Consider the following 21,976-nt stretch of genomic DNA (forward strand, 5'->3'; position numbering starts at 1 on the left):
AGAGCACATATTTACATAGTACTGTGAATCTTGTTTCTGTCATGTATGATAAGTATGCAATGCATTTCTTGTGTCATGCTATTCTTACAGTTAAAAAGATGACTAGACGCTGCATATTGACACAATAAACGTGTCAAAAAAGTCACCAACACAAAACAGCTGATGATAAACATCATTTTAAGCTGTAAAATGACATCACATTTCCTCTATGAAAATTAATATTTAAAATAACTGACACTTCCCTGCCACATGTATTTGTTCTTCAGACATCTCACCAAGCAATGAGACGTTTAAATGCTGTCTAATAGACTCTAAACGTCTGGCCAAAAGAAGGCTAAATTTGGGTAGGCAGTGCAAATCTATATGGCTACTTGATGACTTGATTTATAGATAATTATTCATTCATTCATTTTCCTTCGGCTTAGTCCCTTTATTAATCAGGGGTTGCCACAGCGGAAAGATCTGCTAACTTATCCAGTATATGTTTTACACAGCAGATGTCCTTCCAGTCACAACCAAGTAAACTCCTACACACTCACATTCACACACATACACTATGGCTGATTTAGACTGTGGCTTCTACAATTCAGTTTCCCCTACCTGTACTGTGGGGGAAACTGGAGCACCTGGAGGAAACCCACATGAACATAGAGAGAACATGCAAACTCCACAAAGAAACGCCAAGTGACCCAGCTTGGTCCCGCTAGGAAGCCAGCGACCACCTTGCTGTGCAGCAACAGTGCTAACCACTGAGCCTCCATGCCACCTTATAAGCAGTTAGATGTTTTTCAAACACACACAAAAACGTTTGTTTTTTTTCCCTTCGCAAGTTGAATAACTGTGCATAGGTCAATTCAAACATAATACATCTAGATATGTTTATATCATGTTTACAGTTTTTGGCCATAAATACTTAAACAATGACAATATGTGGGCTTGAAATTGCTAATTTTAAAATTTTGTTCTAAATTTTTTATTTTCTGTGCAAATACAAAAAACATAAATAAATTTTTAAAAAATGGCAATGCCATGTGAAAGCAAATCCGAGCAGCAAATCCAGATTTCACAATCTCCAGGGCCCGGTTTTTCAAAAGTAATCCACTAGGATTTTGGATAAGGGATTGGATCAAATCTTGAAAATGGGTTTTTCAAAAGAAAAAACGGATTACATAATCAGATTAGATCACGTAATCTAATCTTGGTTTTGATTTGGATAGTTTGGGTTTTTCAGACCTTTTTTGTAGGATCTGGATCATTTTGATCCAAAAAACCTGGATTAAACTGATCCCATCAGAAGGGTGCATTTAGCGTGGATTTCATGCCCAAAATGTAATAAAAACGTAAAAAAATGTATTAAATAAAACTATATTGGATCATGCAGAATCTTACGAGATATACTATTTATTCATAACGTTTTAATTTTATTTGTTCATCTGTCAGGCTATAGTGATTATAGGCTTTAACGTAAACTGTTAACCCTTACTGTAGATTATGCAGTAAATAACTGTAAAATAGCCAGTGTTTTGCTGTAATAAAAGGAAACAGTATTTTACAGTAAAAGGAGCAGGATTTGTATGAAATTTTGTAGTGCAAAGAATAAATTACAGTAATTTATTTTATGTACCCATTACAGATAGTTACTGTGATAATAAATGGTAAATTACTGCTCAACCATTATTACCCCATGTACTCTGATGCTTTATGTTGCTATATATATATATATATATATATATATAGTTCAGTTTTGGTATGTGTATGGTCAGTATTGAGGAGAAAGTGAGGCAATGCATTGATGATAAGATAAATTTCTCTGCAGCCATCTCTGTGTTTTCTTTGGTTCCTTTTATGTTTTTAACATTGAGTATCAGGAGTCAACCAATGTCAATGTCACAGAGCTAATTAAAAGGTAAAGATATCGACCTATATATTACCTATAGTAATATATATTACTATAGGTTTGGAACAACATGAGGATCAGATTATTATTTTTTTTTTTTATTTGTTTGCTTTGGATGAAGTTTTTATATTTTTATTGTTTTTATTCAATGATATGTGCATGATTGTGATAAATGTAGGCAATTCCTTTGAAAATATGCTATGTACCAGGGATGTCAAACTCCTGAAAGGCCACAGCCCAGCAGAATTTAGTTCCAGCCCTGCTTCAACACACTACCTTTAGATTTAGTTTGATCAGGTGTGTTTAATTAGTATAACTGCACTGTTACTCTGGCTATTTTACAGTTATTTACTGCACAATCTACAGTGTTTTGCTGTAATAAAAGGAAACATTTATTACTTATTAACACATTATTTTACTGTAAAAGGAGTAGACTTTGTATGAAATTGTGTAGTGCAAAAAATAAATTACAGTAATTTACTTTATGTACTCATTACAGATAGTAACTGACAATAAATAGCAAATTACTGTTCAACCATTACTGTCCCATCTTCTCTGATGGTTTATGTTGCTATGTATAGAGATGTGCATTTTAAAGGCAGAAATTAATGATTTAGGCATCACCACACACTCCCACGGGCTGTCTGTCTTCTTCTAAACACAAAGGTGTTAGAAAGAGTTTTCAGAAAATGCTGGCCCTTTAAGGGAGCCAGGTGTTTGATTTGTTTACTGCTGAGTGTGCTCTATTCTCTGTCCATCAATTCAGATGTAGAGTCTGATATGTATTAGGCTTTAAATAAGAATCTACAACGAGTAAATAAAATGTGTTCAAATGTTTTTGAGGGTTTCAATAATAAGGCTGTGTTTTAAGTTATATTGTTGTTATCTTGAACTGTGTACTTGAAAGCTACATTGTTAGCTAGTTAGCCTCTCCTCATATAACTTCTTACATTACTTTTGTCTAAGTATATGTATTTATTGGATATTGGATATTGCATACTGCCATAATGTACAGATGCTAACAGTTGTATGTATCTTTCCGGCAACTAAGCCAAAATTAAATTCCATCATCTCTGTAAGGTAACATGTGCACATCATCACAGGGAATCACAAAAACATGATACACATAGCCATCCACACACAAAAGCTCCACTGTCAGGTCACAGGTTGTGAGTTTGTTGCCAAGTATTTTTCAGAGCAGTGTTTCCACCTATGAATTTATATTAGAAACAATAAAAGTTTGTTGTCATGAGATAATTATAACAATAAAAGATTGGATCCTTTGGTTTTTCGATGTTGCCAACTTTATTTTTATTTTTTATAATTATTTTAAACTTTTTATTGAGATTTGACACAGTTTTTAATTACTTAAAACTTTAAAATTTAAAATAATTATGTCGTGTTTTTTGCTGTTCATTTGCTGATCTACCTTCCTGCAGATTCCAGTTGCTATCCATATCAAACACACCTAAACCAATTAATTAGGACCTAAACACCACTTGATAATTACAGGCAGGTGTGTTTGATATGGGTAGCAACTGAAATCTGCAGGAAGGTAGATATCCAGGAACCGGATTGAGCACCCCTGCTATATACCATGGGGGTCAAACTCCAAGTTCCTGGAGAACTGCAGCAGCAGAATTTAGTACCCACCCTGCTTCAACATTACCTGTAGATTTCTAACAAGCCTTAATTAGTTTGATCAGGTGTGTTTAACTAGAGTAACAGCTTAAAGTCCCGGTCACACTGCACTTTTCTCCCAATAGACTTCGATTCATACGCATGTGAGTACTGCAGACCTGGAATAATAGCTCATGCGACAAATTTCATAATTCGCAGCATTGGAAAGTTCAAGCTTGGAGAACGCTGACATGCAAAATCACATCATGTGATTGCTTGATACCAATCAAAGATCAAAACGTGACCTCTCTGGCTTGCTTTTTCAATCTCTAATTATTTTGTTGAATTCCACTTCTCGCGTTGTTTAATTCCACTTCGCAGTGCAGTATGACAGAATTTCGCATGCTCAAACGTTAATGTGACCGCAGCCTTACTGTGCAGACCTGTAATCTGCAAGACAATAATTATATCTGCTGATTTCTTAATTTTGTTCTACTTTTTCTGTTATTTATTTGTTTGGTGCCAAAACAATAAAATAAATTTGTCTGAAAAATGTTATGCCTTCTATTTTTTTAATAACAGCTAAGAATACTGATTAATTTTAGTAACACTACAATAACTATATATTACATACTATTAATGTGTATGCAGTATAATGCTGTGATTTGTAACACTACAATACAGTAATTAACTGTACACAGTTTCCAGTTAGTTACCACTGCTGCTCTATTACAGTAATTAACTGGCAACAAAGTTGCCAGCTACTCACTGTATCGGTTCAGTTACAGTAAATAACTGGCAACACTGTTGCCAGTCACTCACTGTAATGGTTCAGTTACAGTAATTAACTGGCAACACTGTTGCCAGTTACTTACTGTAACTGAACTTTTACAGTGAGTGGCTGGCAACAGTGTTGCCAGTATTCTACTGTAAAATTAACCCGGTAAGGTCTAACAGTGTATTTAGCCTTTCAGTATAGGCCTACAGCAAAATAGAAAGAGTTTGGCCTCATAAAACAATCCCCCAAACAGCTGTCAAAATTTACCAAAAACCATACATTTTATTCTGTTACTAATTGATATATATATATATATATATATATATATATATATATATATATATTCATCACAATGGAAAATATTTTTGTGTTTAGAATATTCATTAGTGATGCATGCAATGATTACAGAATAACAAAAAAAATGCAAAGAATGGCAATGGCAATTTGAAACTTATTATAAATATCCTCAATGTACAGTGTTGTAGATCTCAGATGAGCGGACTGCTGGAAGAGGATGGGGTGGGGTTTTTCTTGCTTTTATTATTTATTATTATAATTATTTTATTATTTATAAAATTTTCTTAGTTTTCATTTCAAATAATAATAAATTTATATTTACCCCACACTGGCTATTCTACTTGTTGCTCTTTACATAGGCCTATCTATCCATCTACATTGTGATTGAACACTGGTAATCCAGATTTAGTGATCCTAAAAAGTTCCTATCTGGATCAGAATGATCCAATCCAATGTTGCTTTGAAAAACTGGCTCAAAAAGTAAGCTGGATTACGTGATCACGGATTGCAAAAACAGGATTACTAAATCCGGATCAATTTTATCCAGATTAAACCTTTTGAAAAACCGGGCCCAGATGCAAAAAGCTCTTAAGTAAAAAATTTTCAGAGCAAACGTATTTCTGCCACGTGTCGCGTGCACTGATCCACACGTGAGTCCAATTGCGCTCTTACAGCTGAAAAATTAAAACAAAACCTTCGTTGCAGCACATTATAAAATCACGACCTGTATCTCCAAAACAAATCTTATTCTTTTCCCACTTCTTTTGGCAACCCAACATGGCGTCTATCTGCCGTCTGAACACTGTTTCAGGTACAAACAGTCTTGTAAGCTAGCTTTCATATTAATGAAGTTGCACGGCATACACAATAGAGCGCACTGATTGGTTTGAACCAAGTCTCTCATGAATGAACGCAGCACACTCAGAGACGTCACAAGGTACTCCCAGGTACAGACATAAAGTCTACACACTAGATTACACGCTAAGATCTCATGACTGTGACGCAGCTTCAAAAAATTAGTTTCTAACTGGAAGTATAAATTTGCTCGAAATTAGGCGAAAACAAACGATTTTCACTTTTTAGTGAAATATTTGTGTCCTAATAGTGTTTTTAGCAGTGTGGGACACATATACGACCGTCAACAGCTCAAAAAAAGGTGTTTTACTGTTTTGTGAGCCTGTAAGTGCAAGTACTTAAATAATTTTATATTTAGTTCATTACTATAACCTTTTAAGCGAATTCTACTTTTTTGTAGACAAAGTTTATTGGATGAATAACTTTAAGTACAACAGAGTTTTTGTCTGATCCTGCACCTGCTCCCAACCTGACTTACTGTTCAGGCTATGGCATTTTCTCGTGGCTGCAGTTGCAGGACACTTCTGGTGAGTATACTGTAAACATTTCACCCAGTTTTTATTTTCGGCTGTTTGTGAATACAGGAAAACACTGTTTTAAGTATGTTTCGCTTAAAATGTATACTAAATAGTTCATGGGAGCTGTTAATGTTGACAAATGAGACACGTGATTATATTTAGAAGGACCAACTGAATTATTCTTTTTCTTTTTTCTCCACACAGATATTGTGAGGTGTTATTTGTTAGCTTGTTAAAGCTACTTGTAGTGTAAGTAAATAGTATGTTTAAATTTTGTTCTAAACTTTATTTTATTTCATTGAATACCAGGGGACTTAAAGACAGTATTAAGAGAAAAGCAATATTCTTATTTTGCAAAAGTCAACAGGCACAATGTATATTTTTACAAGAGACACATTCCAGCGCAGAGGACTCAACCTTCTGGAGAAACCAATGGGGTGATACTATACTGTTTAGTCATGGAACTATAGATCTGCTGGCGTAGTCATATGCTTGAATAAATGAATAAATGTATTGTTTTTGGTAAATTTTGACAGCTGTTTGGGGGATTATTTTATAAGGCCAAACTCTTTCTACTTTGCTGGAGGCCTATACAGAAAGGCTAAATACGTTAAAGCCAATAATCACTATAGCCTGACAGATGAACAAATAAAATTAAAACCTTATTAATAAATAGTATATCTCGTAAGATACTGCATGATCCAAAAATAGTATTGTTTAATAAATTTTTTAAGTTTTCATTACATTTTAGGCATGAAATCCACGCTAAATCTACCCTTCTGATGGGATCAGTTTAATCCATGTTTTTTGGATCACAGTGATCCAGATCCTACAAAAAAGGTCCGACAAACCCAAACTAAAGGTTTGATCCGGATCAAAACCAAGATTGGATTACGTGATCTAATCCAATTATGTAATCCGTTTTTTCTTTTGAAAAACCCATTTTCAAGATTTGATCCAATCCCTTATCCAAAATCCTAGTGGATTACTTTTGAAAAACCGGGCCCAGGGCCCGGGGCCAGGCAAATGTAATAAAGACTTAAAAATTTTATTAAATAATACTATTTTTGGATCACGCAGTATCTTGCGAGATATACTATTTATTCATAAGGTTTTAATTTTATTTGTTCATCCGTCAGGCTATAGTGGTTATTGGCTTTAATGTATTCAGCCTTTCAGTATAGGCCTACAGCAAAATAGAAAGAGTTTGGCCTCATAAAATAATCCCCCAAACAGCTGTCAAAATTTACCAAAAACAATACATTTTATTCTGTCAATAATTGATATATATATATATATTCATCACAATGGAAAATATTTTTCTTTTTAGAATATTTCAAGAGTTCACACTTAGCTGATGATTTACAAAAGCTTGTTTGGCATGCTGTCCATGGAGAGAGCCCGAGCTCAAGGGCTCCTCGAGCCCGGGGCTTCCTCCCGTTGGCAGAGCAAGAGGGGAGCCTGAGCTCGGTGGATCTCAGAACTCCCCTGCCGCTGTAGCTAAGGGAACGCAAGGGATTAGACAAGCTTGATTGTTATGTATGTTGAATGTCTTTGGATGGTGGGAGGAAACCGGAGAACCCGGGGAAAACCCACGCGGACACGGGGAGGACATACAAACTCCTCACAGAAACACCCACCGGTCCTGTGGAACCCGGGCCGGCAGTGTTCTTGCTGTGTGGCTCACAGTGCTAACCACTGGGCCGCCGTGCCGCCCAATCACAGGTAAAGAAGGAGAATAGGGGAGGAGGGGGGCTTCTTCCAAACGAAGATAAAGTGAACTGAAAACTGTGGCTATTTATAGTAGCTTAGGGCTCATATGATTGGAAGATAGTGATTAGCAAATGCGAGACTGGCCGTGATAAATCATAAGCACGTGATCCTCTCGAAATTAGTTTATGAATAAACTTCACTTCAAGAGTTCACACTTAGCTGATTATTTACAAAAGCTTGTTTGGCATGCTGTCCCGGGAGAGAGCCCCGAGCTCAAGGGCTCCTCGAGCCCGGGGCTTCCCCCCGTTGGCAGAGCAAGAGGGGAGCCTGAGCTCGGTGGATCTCAGAACTCCCCAAAATGCAGTAATTAATCGCTCGGGACAGCAGCCGCGTATTCAAGGAAAAAAACCCCAAAAAGCAAGGAAAATAGAGCTATATCCGGCTGCTGGATATAATGGAAGGAAAGAAAGTTTAATGCATGGGCATTAAGTAGATAGGATTATGAAGGGTGAAGAGAGGATTCTAGTAGCTCCTGCTGGAGTTAGAGCTTGAAGAAACCCCTGCGGGGGTCATAATTTTCAGGGTTGTGAATAAAAGGGAGAAGAAGGTGGTTTGAAGCAGAGTGTAAAAGAGGACTCTGGGTAACTCCTGCGGGAGTTGGAGCTCTAAGCGACCCCTGCGGGGGTCAGAGCTTGGGGGTAGAGTGTAGATAGGAGGAGATAGGTAGCAGTGAGTGGAAGAGAGTAACTCTTGCGAGAGTTGGAGCTCGGAGCGACCTCTGCGGAGGTCAGAGTTTGGGGGTAGAGTGTAGATAGGAGGAGATAGGTAGCAGTGAGTGGAAGAGAGTAACTCTTGCGAGAGTTGGAGCTCAAAGCGACCTCTGCGGAGGACAGAGCTTGCAGGTAGAGTGCAGATGGGAAGAGATAGGTAGCAGTGAGTGGAAGAGAGGATTTTAGGGTAACTCTTGCGAGAGTTGGAGCTCGGAGCGACCCCTGCGGGGGTCAGAGCTTGAGGGTAGAGTGTAGATAGGAGGAGATAGGTAGCAGTGAGTGGGAGAGAGGATTTTGGGTAACTCTTGCGAGAGTTGGAGCTCGGAGCGACCTCTACGGAGGTCAGAGCTTGGAGGTAGAGTGTAGATAGGAGGAGATAGGTAGCAGTGAGTGGAAGAGAGTAACTCTTGCGAGAGTTGGAGCTCAAAGCGACCTCTGCGGAGGTCAGAGCTTGGGGGTAGAGTGTAGATAAGAGGAGATAGGTAGCAGTGAGTGGAAGAGAGTAACTCTTGCGAGAGTTGGAGCTCGGAGCGACCTCTGCGGAGGTCAGAGCTTGAGGGTAGAGTGCAGATAGGAGGAGATAGGTAGCAGTGAGTGGGAGAGAGGATTTTGAGTAACTCTTGCGAGAGTTGGAGCACAAAGCGACTTCTGCGGAGGTCAGAGCTTGGGGGTAGAGTGTAGATAAGAGGAGATAGGTAGCAGTGAGTGGAAGAGAGTAACTCTTGCGAGAGTTGGAGCTCGGAGCGACCTCTATGGAGGTCAGAGCTTGGAGGTAGAGTGTAGATAGGAGGAGATAGGTAGCAGTGAGTGGAAGAGAGTAACTCTTGCGAGAGTTGGAGCTCAAAGCGACCTCTGCGGAGGTCAGAGCTTGGGGGTAGAGTGTAGATAAGAGGAGATAGGTAGCAGTGAGTGGAAGAGAGTAACTCTTGCGAGAGTTGGAGCTCGGAGCGACCTCTGCGGAGGTCAGAGCTTGAGGGTAGAGTGCAGATAGGAGGAGATAGGTAGCAGTGAGTGGGAGAGAGGATTTTGGGTAACTCTTGCAAGAGTTGGAGCTCGGAGCGACCTCTGCGGAGGTCAGAGCTTGGAGGTAGAGTGTAGATGGGAGGAGATACGTAGCAGTGTGTAGAAGAGAGGGTTCTGGGTAACTCTTGCGAGAGTTGGGGCTCGGAGCGACCCCTGCGGTGGTCAGAGCTAGAGGGTGAGTCAATAAGGAGAAGAGAGGTAGTTGAAGTAGAGTGAAGAAGTTTTAGCTTGAGCAGACCCCTGCAGGGGTTGGAGCTTGGAGACTAGGCGGAAAAGAATAGGTATCAGCATGAAGAAGAAAGGACTATGGCCGAATCCTGCGAGAGTCGGAGCTCAAGGGGGCCCCTTCAAGGGTCTGAAGAGTCAAGACGGGAGAAAAAAGATTGGTAGAGGTAGAGTGTAGAAAAAATTAGTTGGGAGTGGAGTGTAGAGAAGAAAGGAACGAGAGGCTAAAAAGTAGGGTTATAAGGATAAAAGATTTGGAAAAGTTGGAAGAAGGGAACAAGCACAAATATAATACATATGTACAAACGCAGTAAATGCGCAAAGAACATGTGGATACAAATGTTTGCATCTGTAAATAGCTATTGGTGATTGCAGAAGATGCTAACTGCAATGGCCCTTGAGGGAGTCCTTGGCAAACATGTAAGGGTGCCATGGGTGGACAATTGGGCTTCTGCGGGGTTTGGTTTGGATGACTCTTGCGAGACTCGAGGCTCTGTTAGACATCTTTTTGAGTTGGAGCCGTGTGAGGAGGTGCTTGGGGGTTGGTTAAAGCCTGTTGGGCTTTCTTGAGGTGGTATTTATTGAGGCGTATGTAAGATTTGAAAGCTTCAGAAGACCAGCGACCAAGGGTCTGGATCTGATGGTGTGAGAGCCTGTTAGAGGCTGCTGTAGTGGCTGTGCCAATCCCGAATGAGTGGCTGGAAAAGGGCTCTGGGGGAAAACCTGATAGGCGAAGGATTGTCATTGTCGCTTGTCACTCAATGCGCGTGTTCTGATCAGCTGTGTTGTCGTGCACGTACTCAAGAGCGGTGTTATCGCGCGCCTACTGAAGGGCGGGACCGAGGGTGTTAGGAAGGGCACTTTCTATGCAAGACTAAAAAGGGCATGTGCTCTGCACAGGTTGAGCCCTATGTGTGCACGTGCCTGCCCTGCATCTTATATATATTATCAGCCTGATCTCACGAGAAAACGTAAGTATTTTACGTTTTGCCAGTTTAGTGGCTAATTCGTACGAATTCGTACGAGTTCAGTCGTACGAAATGGTATGATTTTTAAAAGGAGGCGTGGCACCTGACCCCACTCCTAACCCCAACCGTCATTGGGGGATAAGCAAATCGTACTAAATTGTACGAATTAAATCGTACGAATTCATATGAATTAGTCGCTAAATGAAAAAGTTACGAATTGCCGTGAGATTGTGTTGATATTATAGGTAGATACAGACTGGTACAGACTGATGTGACTGGAGTGGGGTGGGGGTGTTTTATTTATACATATATACGCCTTTTTTTTAGGTGAGGGAATGGAAGTTTTGAGTGAGTTCCCCCACTTTTTTCCCTAGGACTTCAATAAGTCAAAGTACAGGTCTAGACTTAATGATGATCCTCTTCAAGCCATACTGAGGGTCTCAACTGCTTCCGCTCTAAAGCCAAATGTGGTTCAGATTTGTGAGAAGAAGCGCTGTCAAGTCTCTGGCAGCAAGAAGTAGGCAAAAGATGCCATGTTCAGAAGAACTGTTCATAATCTTCACTTAATGTTCTATTAATGTTCAGGACACTTCATGTTCAGAAGAAATAATTAAAACTGTTAATAATGACATTTGAGGACTTTTTTTTGTGGAATCCCTTATGCGGTCCAGCCTCACCCAGACTTTGCCTCCTGCGGCCCCCAGGTAAATTGAGTTTGAGACCCCTGGTGTAGATGCATGAAGTAAGGATTTTGAGTGTAATGGGTTGTCTAGCATGGTATGGAATTGTTTGAATGAATTCCATGCTGTGAGGTATGCATTGAGGGTTCACATTGGTCTTTCGGAATGGAAATACAATTGGGGTGGCCATGTTAAGGCAAAGCAGTGTCCTTTGTAGTAGCCACTGTAACCTATTGGAGGGGCAGCGTCTGTGTATAAGTTAATGTCAATAGGGGATGCTATCAAGTCGCTGTAGAAAAAGGAACAGCCGTTCCATTGCTTAAGGAAAGAGATCCATAAGCAGAGTTAATCGCGACTGGGTTTAGAGAGAAAAATTGTTTCTTCTAAGCCATGAACTGTGGTGGATAATTGAAGGAGGTGGGAAATGAAAGGAATGATGCGCATAGCGAAATTTAGATGGCCTAGAATTGGTAGGAGTTCTCGTTGTGTGCACATCTGTTTTTCAAGGAAAATTTGGGATAGAGAAAATATTCGATTGATTTTCTCTTTAGGAAGGGATGCTTGGAATTTATGCGAGTCTAGATTAATACCCAGAAATTCGATTGAAGTACAGGGTCCTTTCTGAGATCAGCGAAAACCTGCTGGGTGATCGCTAGGTGTTTGGCTGGAGGAGATGACGGGGGGGAAATAAGAAAATCGTCTAGAAGGTGAATGAGGTATGGGATTCCGTAAATATTAGACAGAATCCAGCATAAAGCTTCTGACATCATGTCAACTATTTTTTGGGCTGCTTTTGCATCCAAAAAATAAAATTGATTGCGCCAATGAATGCCAAAAAGGTGCTAGAAGTCTGGGTGGATTGGCAGGATTTTAAAGGTAGAGGAAATGTCTACTTTGGCTAGCCAGGTGTTACGACTGGCTATCTTTATGAGAGAGATCGCTTGATCAATGTCGTGGTAGTTAAGCGAATATTCGTCCAATGGGATAGTGCTGTTAATGCTAGGAAAGGAGCAATTGTGTTGGGACGAAAGGTCGACTATAAGGCGTTTTTGCCAGAAAATTTTTGAGTAGCGACACCAATGGGGCTAATGCGCGAGATATTAAATGGAGGAGCCTTGAATGGTTCAATCATGAAGTTGTTGTTGATTTTTTTTTTAATAAGATAATCGACGGTTTCAGGTTCGGAGGTTGCAGACTGCAGGTTAGGACAGATTGGATAAAGTGAAAAATGGAATGTATCCTTTGTGAAGAGGATGTGGAGTGTAATAGGTTGGATGAGGGTCAGCTTCTGGAGCCAGCAGTCATGATCTCTAAAATAGAAAAAACAAAGAGAATCAGAAATTAAATCTTTGCAAAATAATACAAGTATGGCAGACATGAAAATTGTTTTAGTTGATATCCATGCGAGGCATCTTAATAAGGGCATAGGCGGCTGTAAATGGAAGCGCTTTTGTTAATGCATGGTCCGATAGCTTCATTGATACGATGTGCAAGGATGGTAGGGGTGGGTGTTCGTCTCCCCACGGGATGACAGATGGATGGAGAGCTGAGGATATGGCTTGTCTGGTGGTCCTGGAAAACTGGTACCTCTTGAAGACTGAGCATGTGAAGTGATAGTGAAGTTTAAATTTCTATTTATAACAGTCAAGTGGGAAGTTTGTTTCTTTGCCGTTTTCACATCCGACTGACTTGCTATATAATCTTATATGACGCTTTGTAAATCAACACATGAGTCACTGGCGTATTACAATTAGACTTCTGTGCTTGATGGCATAATGTTTTTCAATAGCTTGCTAATATTTACTGGTTGAGTAATAATCTTTTCAGAAGTTAAATGTCTAATGGAATTTATTATTATTATTTTTTTTAATCTTAACTAAATTTACAAGCGTGTCTGGCCTATTCATTCATAAGGTCTTTGCAACAGAGTCAAGAGAGAGGGCGGGACCATCTCCAGTCTTTTAGCTCATTGGATGGTGACGCTTCTCTTTACAGCTATTAGCTTAAGGAGTTTCAGTCAGGCCATGCAAAAGGTGCAAAAAGCCTGGCGGCCATTTTGTTGATTAAATTCAACATTGTTTATGGCTGGAGCTGCTGCTCTGCTGAACACATTCCAGCAAACAATCTGTTAAACGATGGATCGCATGTGTACTGCTAGGAGAAGGTGAGGGTTCAGTTTTATTGCAATAGCTTTGGAGTTTTGGCTTATATCTTGCTGGGAAATAAGGTTGAAGACACAGCAGATGCGTTGTGGAGGCTCTTTGAAGTGGAAGGTTTTGGTGTTGTTGTTTAAGCTGTTGATGAAATTGTTGGAGTTGTAGTTGTTTGAAATGGTAGTAATAGTAGTAGTTGTTGTTGTTGCTGTAGCTTGTATATTGTAGCTTGTAGATTGAAGCTTTTAGATTGTATATTGTAGATAGTAGCTTGAAGCTTGTATAGTTGATGAGCGGAGCAGAGCGTTCTTCCAAACGAAGATCCTGAAGATTGTAGCTTGTTGCTGCACAGCTTCATCTGGCAGAGGAACAACTGACTCTGACCAAACTGCAGCAAACCAAGACCAGACTCGAGATCCGCCTCCTAAAGGCTGCGCTCAGACAAGCTGCTCTCTCTTATTTACATCTATATTTGAAACTTATTATAAATATCCTCAATGTACAGTGTTGTAGGTCTCAGATGAGTGGACTGCTGGAAGAGGATGGGGTGGGGTTTTTCTTGTTTTTATTGTTTATTATTTTATTATTTATAAAATTTTCTTAGTTTTCATTTCAAATAAAAATAAATTTATATTTACCCCGCACTGGCTATTCTACTTGTTGCTCTTTACATAGGCCTATCTATCCATCTACATTGTGATTGAACACTGGTAATCCAGATTTAGTGATCCTGAAAAGTTCCTATCTGGATCAGAATGATCCAATCCAATGTTATTTTGAAAAACTGGCTCAAAAAGTAAGCTGGATTACGTGATCACGGATTGCAAAAACAGGATTACTAAATCCGGATCAATTTTATCCAGATTAATCCTTTTGAAAAACCGGGCCCAGATGCAAAAAGCTCTCGAGTAAAAAATTTTCAGAGCAAACGTATTTCTGCCGCGTGTCGCGTGCACTGATCCACACGTGAGTCCAATTGCGCTCTTACAGCTGGAAAATTAAAACAAAACCTTCGTTGCAGCACATTATAAAATCACGACCCGTATCTCCAAAACAAATCTTATTCTTTTCCCACTTCTTCTGGCAACCCAACATGGCGTCTATCTGCCGTCTGCCAACACTGTTTCAGGTACAAACAGTCTTGTAAACTAGCTTTCATATTAATGAAGTTGCACGGCATACACAATAAAGCGCTGATTGGTTTGAACCAAGTCTCTCATGAATGAATGCAGCACACTCAGAGACGTCACAAGGTACTCCCAGGTACAGACATAAAGTCTACACACTAGATTACACGCTAAGATCTCATGACTGTGACGCAGCTTCAAAAATTAGTTTCTAACTGGAAGTATAAATTTGCTCGAAATTAGGCGAAAACAAACAATTTTCACTTTTTGGTGAAATATTTGTGTCCTAATAGTGTTTTTAGCAGTGTGGGACACATATACGACCGTCAACTGCTCAAAAAAAGGTGTTTTACTGTTTTGTGAGCCTGTAAGTGCAAGTACTGCAATAATTTTACATTTAGTCATTACTATAACCTTTTAAGCGAATTCTACTTTTTTGTAGACAAAGTTTTATTGGATGAATAACTTTAAGTACAATAGAGTTTTTGTCTGATCCTGCACCTGCTCCCAACCTGACTTACTGTTCAGGCTATGGCATTTTCTTGTGGCTGCAGTTGCAGGACACTTCTGGTGAGTATACTGTAAACATTTCACCCAGTTTTTATTTTCTTCTTTTTGTAAATACAGGAAAACACTGTTTTATTTATGTTTCGCTTAAAATGTATACTAAATAGTTCATGGGAGCTGTTAATGTAGACAAATGAGACACGTGATTATATTTAGAAGGACCAACTGAATTATTCTTTTTCTTTTTTCTCCACACAGATATTGTGAGGTGTTATTTGTTAGCTTGTTAAAGCTACTTGTAGTGTAAGTAAATAGTATGTTTAAATTTAGTTCTAAAATTTTATTTTATATCATTGAATACCAGGGGACTTAAAGACAGTATTAAGAGAAAAGCAATATTCTTATTTTGCAAAAGTCAACAGTTCAATTCAATTCAATTCAATTCAGCTTTATTTGTATAGCGCTTTTACAATGTAGATTGTGTCAAAGCAGCTTCACATAAATGGTTATAGTAACTGGAACAGTGTGGTTCAGGTTTTAGTGTTTAAGTTCAGTTCAGTTCAGTTTAGCTCAGTTCAGTGTGATTTAATCATTACTGAGAGTTCAAACACTGAAGAGCAAATTCATCGATGCGTAGCTCTACCAATCCTGAACCATGCGAGGCAGTGGCGACAGCGGAGAGGGAAAAAAAACTTCACCTGATGGGAGTGAAGAAAAAAAACCTTGAGAGAACCAGACTCAGTTGGGCACGACCATTTTAATTTCTCCGCTGGCCAAAAGTCTTGTGCAGAACTTCATTCGCCGTGGTTTATGCTGGAGATGGCCTCAATGAAGACTCGTCTGTCCCTGGAGCGTCGCTGGAATCAGACACATGTTCTCCACTCCCCACGACCATCAGCGCAGCAGCAGCTCAGGATATGGCCTGGTCCCGGATATGGAATCCTTGGGATCATCTTGGATCTGGTCTTGGATCTGGTCTTGGATCCAATCAGTGACTCCGCCTAATCTGAGGACCTCGGGATGAGTATCCCCAGGTGAAAATAGAGAATAAAGAGAATAATTAGCGTAGCTGCTGTTCATAGTGTATAAGCAAGATGCAGAAGCCAGTGTGGAACCCGCTAGGTGATGCATTGAGTGTATGCTTTACTAAACAGATAGGTCTTTAATCTAGTTTTGAACTGGGAGAGTGTGTCTGAGCCTCGGACGTTATCAGGAAGGCTATTCCAGAGTGTAGGAGCCATGAAAGAGAAGGCTCGACCTCCTTTACTTGATTTTGCTATTCTAGGTACTACCAGAAGCCCTGAATTTTGAGATCTTAAAGAGCGAGTTGGTTCGTAGCAAGACAGAAGGTTGGTTAGATAAACAGGAGCTAGATTATTTAGAGCTTTATAGGTGAGAAGTAATATTTTAAATTCAATACGAAACTTAACAGGCAGCCAGTGTAAGCAGGATAAAATTGGGGTTATATGATCATATTTTCTAGACCTGGTCAGAACTCTGGCTGCTGCATTTTGTACTAATTGAAGTCTGTTAATAGAGGATGCTGGGCAGCCAGCAAATAGAGCATTACAGTAATCCAGTCTCGAAGTCATAAAAGCATGGACTAGCTTTTCTGCATCTGAGATGGATAGCATGTTACGTAATTTAGCGATATTTCTCAGATGAAAGAAGGCCGTTTTTGTGACATGGGATATATGGTTTTTAAAAGTTAGATTGCTGTCTAATATGACACCCAAATCTTTTATAGTAGAGCTAAAGCTAACTTTGTATCCCTCTAATTGTTAATTGAGTTGCGAGATCTGCTGTGTGCAAGATATAGGCACAATAAGTAATAATTCTGTTTTGTCGGAGTTTAAGAGAAGAAAATTGTTGGTCATCCAGTCTTTGATGTCAGTTAGTTTAGTTTAGAAAGTTCAGACGTCTTGTCAGGTTTAGTTGAAATATATAATTGAGTATCATCTGCATAGCAGTGAAAGCTGATCCCATGTCTTCTAATAATGTCTCCCAGAGGTAGCATGTAAATTGTAAACAGTAAAGGGCCTAAAACTGATCCTTGAGGCACCCCATACTTTACTGGGCAGATTTGTGAAGGCTGTCCATTAAGATTCACAAACTGGTAGCGGTCAGTTAAGTATGACTTAAACCATTGTAGAGCCTGTCCCTGGACACCTGTAGACTTTAAGCGATTTATGAGGATATTGTGGTCAATGGTATCAAATGCCGCACTAAGATCGAGTAAAACTAATAGCGAGACGCACCCTCGGTCAGCAGCTAAGAGTAAATCGTTGGTTATTGTCACTAAGGCGGTTTCTGTACTGTGGTGAGCCCTGAAACCTGACTGAAACACTTCAAAAATATTGTTCATCTGCAGAAAAGAGCATAATTGAGTGGAAACAACTTTTTCTAGTATTTTAGACATAAATGGAAGATTTGAAATAGGTCTATAGTTAGCTAAGTTGTTGGTGTCTAGTTGCGGTTTCTTAATAATAGGCTTATTAACAGCTAGCTTGTAAGAGTTTGGAACATGGCCTATAGATAAAGAAGAGTTATTTGCTAATTTAGAGATGGTGTTAAATAAAAATCTAGGATTGTTATGATTATTTTCTATCAGTTTGCGCAGGTGCTCGGTCCTGGCAGATTTTAGAGCCCTCCTATAGCTGGACATACTGTCTTTGTACGCAATTCTAAAGACCTCTAAATTAGTTTTTTTCTATTTACGTTCCAGGGCGCGGGTTGCTGTTTTGAGCGCACGAGTATGACTATTATACCATGGTACAGTTTTAATCTCTCTAGCCTTTTTTAATTTGATGGGTGCCACAGTATTTAGTGTGCTAGTAAAGATGGCATCCATACTGCTGGTTTCTACATCAAGATCATTTCAGTTTGCGGGTGCATTACGAAATAGAGAGAGATCAGGTAAGTTATTGATAAATTCATCTTTAGTTGACGGAACAATAGTTCTACTAGGGCGGAGTATTGGAGCGGGTTTGCTGATTTCAGGTAAACATAGCTTATATAGTAAGAGGTAGTGATCTGTAATATCATCACTTTGTGGTATAATGTCTACGTCAATAACCTCGATTCCATAAGACAGAATTAGATCTAATGTATGCTTTAAGCGATGGGTTGGACCCACAACGTTTTGCTTTATCCCAAGTGAGTGTATTAAATCCATAAACGCGAGCCCTAATGTATCATTAGCGTCATCTATGTGGATGTTAAAGTCACCTACAATTAGCATTTTATCAGTTTTGACTAGTAAGTCAGAAATAAAATCAGAAAATTCTTTTAGAAATTTGACATAGGGTCCTGGTGGTCTATATATGGTGATTAAAGCGAGAGATAACATAGGTTTTTGTATAGTATCTGGAAGCTGAACATTAAGCAATAATACTTCAAAGGAGCTAAACATAAGTCCGTTTCTCTGTTTAATATTAAGGAAATCACTAAAGATTGATGCAACTCCACTACCACGACCAGTTTGACGAGCCTCATGTTTATATAAGAATCCTGGAGGAGTTGCTTCATTTAAGCTAATATAGTCATTTTGTTTCAGCCAGGTTTCAGTGAGACAGAGTGCATTAAGATTGTTTTCTGTTATTATTTCATTTATGATAAGTGCTTTAGGTGCAAGTGACCTGATGTTTAGGAGACCAAGTTTTACGAAATTTGTATTTTCACTTTCTACTGGTTTTTCTGGTTTGATTCTTACTAGATTTTTTCTGGAGCACACAGTACGTTTATTTCTTAATCTAATAATACGAGGAACAGACACAGTCTCTATAGGATTCGCCAGATATGTGTTACTGATGTTTAAGTGGAGTGAACAAGAGTCTAGGTGGCTATAATGTGAGTTCTGTGAATTTTTACCTGCTAGTCAGATGGTGCGAAGTAATCTGGAGATGTTGTCCGACAGGAGTTCAGCTCCGGCTCGACTGGGGTACCGGAGCTGAACTCCTGTCAGACTCACAACAGGCACAATGTATATTTTTACAAGAGACACATTCCAGCGCAGAGGACTCAACCTTCTGGAGAAACCAATGGGGTGATACTATACTGTTTAGTCATGGAACTATAGATCTGCTGGCGTAGTCATATGCTTGAATAACTGTCCTGGTAAAGTAGTTAAAGTGAAAGAAGATAAGGATGGACACTGGATTGCTGCAGTTTTGATGATTGAAGGTACTCCACTGATTCTTCTAAATGTTTACGGATATAATGGTCAATATAAAAACAAAATGTTGCTGAATGCATTTCAGAAACTATTAGAGAGTTGAAAACATTTTTCCCAACTGAAAATATGTTGGTGACTTTATTTGTGTCCCTGATGAATGGATGGATAGATTTCCAACAAATATGGTCATTATGAAATGAATGTATTACAAATTTTTGTATTAATACTTCCCTAATAGATGTTTGGAATCATGTTAATCCTGAAAAAAGGCAATATTCATGGATTAGACCCAATGGAAATTGTAAATCAAGAATAGATTTTTGGTTGGTAACCCAAGAAATTTTTTAAATATGTTTTGCAAGCTAAAATCTCTGCAGCTCCTACAACTGATCATTGTGTAATTACTGTCACACTGATCCCAGGCTCTGAAAGAACATGTAGGCAAAAATATTGGAACTTTAATGCAAACTTGTTAAAAGAAGAATATTTTTGTGACATGGTTAAAAAAATCTTATATTCAATTATGACAAATGATGAGATAAAGTGAGAATGTACTCAATTAATTATGGTAAAATATTGTGTAATAAGCAAAAATAATTAGAAAAACAGCTGATAAAAGACATTAATGATTGTTGTAAAAAGGATCTATCATTAGAACCTAATAAAGAGGAAATGATTAGATTACAAACTAAATTAGACGATTTCTACTTAAATAGGGCACAAGGGGCATTTATACGATCTAGAGCAAAATGGAAGGAAGTTGGTGTAAAAAACAGCTCTTATTTTAGTAGATTAGAAAAAAGTAGACAGAAATGCAATTACCACCTTAAATCCAATTAATAAAATTGTAACTGATCCAAAATAAATAAGTAATGAGATTTTTAAATTTTATCAAAGCCTATATTCATCATCATTTTCCATGAAAGATTCTGAGAATTTCTTCAAAAATTCTATAATTTTATTCCTAAAATTGATGAAGATTTTAAAATGATATGTGACTCTGATTTAAAAATTGAAGAACTTGATGCTGCTATTAAAAAAATGGCTTTAGGTAAATCACCAGGTCAAGATGGACTTGCAACTAACTTTTATCTTTTTTCTGGAATGATATGAGAGAAATGCTCTTTAAAGCACTAATAGAATGTTTAGAAAGTCATACACTACTAACTACAATGAAACAGGCTATAATTGTTTTAATACCTAAACAAAAAAAGACAACTCTCTTATTGATAATTTAAGACCAATTACTTTACTTAACATTGATTACAAAATATTCACTCATGCATTAGCTAGTAGACTTAAAGGTGGTATAGGTAAAATTATTAGTGATACACAATCTGGGTTTCTTCTAAATCGACTAATACATAATAACATTTGCATGGTGTTAGATTTATTAGACTATTCACATTTGATAGAGGATGATGGTATAATCATATTTCTGGATTTTCTAAAAGCTTTTGATAAACTTGAACACCCTTTTGTTTTTCAGTCTCAACAATATTTTGGGTTTGGGACAAAATTTATTAATATTCTTTCAATGTTGACAATATAACAAATAACAAGTGCTGTGTTACTTCAATCGGGTACTACAAAGAGATTTGATATCAGAAGGGAAATACGACAGGGAGATCCAGTCAGCCCCCTTCTTTCTTACTTGCTGCTGAATTATTAGCACTGTATATTAAAAATAACGACAATATTAAGCCATTAAATGTTCTGAGTAGATCCTTGTTAATTACACAACTAGCTGATGATACAACTTGATTTCTGAAGGACTCTAATCAAATACCGATTGCCTTAAAGTCTATATCATTGTTTTCTAATGCTTCAGGGTTACATTTAAATTTGAAAAAATGTGAGATTCTAATTCTTCACAATAATACATAAAATTCATTGTATAATATCCCAATTAAAAGCTAAATAACATACTTGGAAATAACTATTACAAAAAAATTTAGGGACAGGGAAAATAATAATATTCATACTGTTGTACAGAAAAATAAAAAAAAAACATTAAGTAGCTGGTTACAAAGAAATATTTAATTTTTTGGGAGAATATTATTAACAAAAATGGAAGCAATATCAAGATTAATCTATCCAGCATATTGCTTAGGTGTAACAGAAAGATGTATTAAACAAATTAACAAAGTTCATTATGAGTTTATTTTGGAACAATAAGCAACATTTATTTTGAAAAATGATTTGGTGAAGTTATCAGAGGAAGGGGGGTTGAATGTTATTGATTTTGGCGTTATAAATGGAGTAATGAAGTTAAAATGGTTACAAAGCTTTGTTAAAGATGAACCGTCTTTATGGTTTAGCATCCCTTTTCATATTTTTCAAAGGATGGGAGGAATTTCTTTTTTTCTAAAATGTGATTTTGACTTACTAAAATTGCCATTTAAATTGTCTGGTTTTCATGCAGAAGTGTAACTATATTGGAAGATGTTGTACAAGCACAATTTTACTCCACATAATGTTATCATTTGGAATAACAGGTGTGTTTTTCTACATGACAGGAAATCTTTATTTTTTAAAGACTGGTTTGACAAAGGAATTTGGAATGTAATTCATTTAATGGATGATGATGGTAATATGTTGAGCTATGATCATTTTAAGTTAAAATTCAATTGTAATTGTGCACATAGAGAATTCTCTTTGGTTGTCAAAG

The sequence above is a fragment of the Danio rerio genome, chromosome 22 (genome assembly GCF_052040795.2).
Source record: "Danio rerio strain M-AB ecotype USA chromosome 22, GRCz13ab, whole genome shotgun sequence".
In the NCBI taxonomy this organism is placed as follows: domain Eukaryota; kingdom Metazoa; phylum Chordata; class Actinopteri; order Cypriniformes; family Danionidae; genus Danio; species Danio rerio.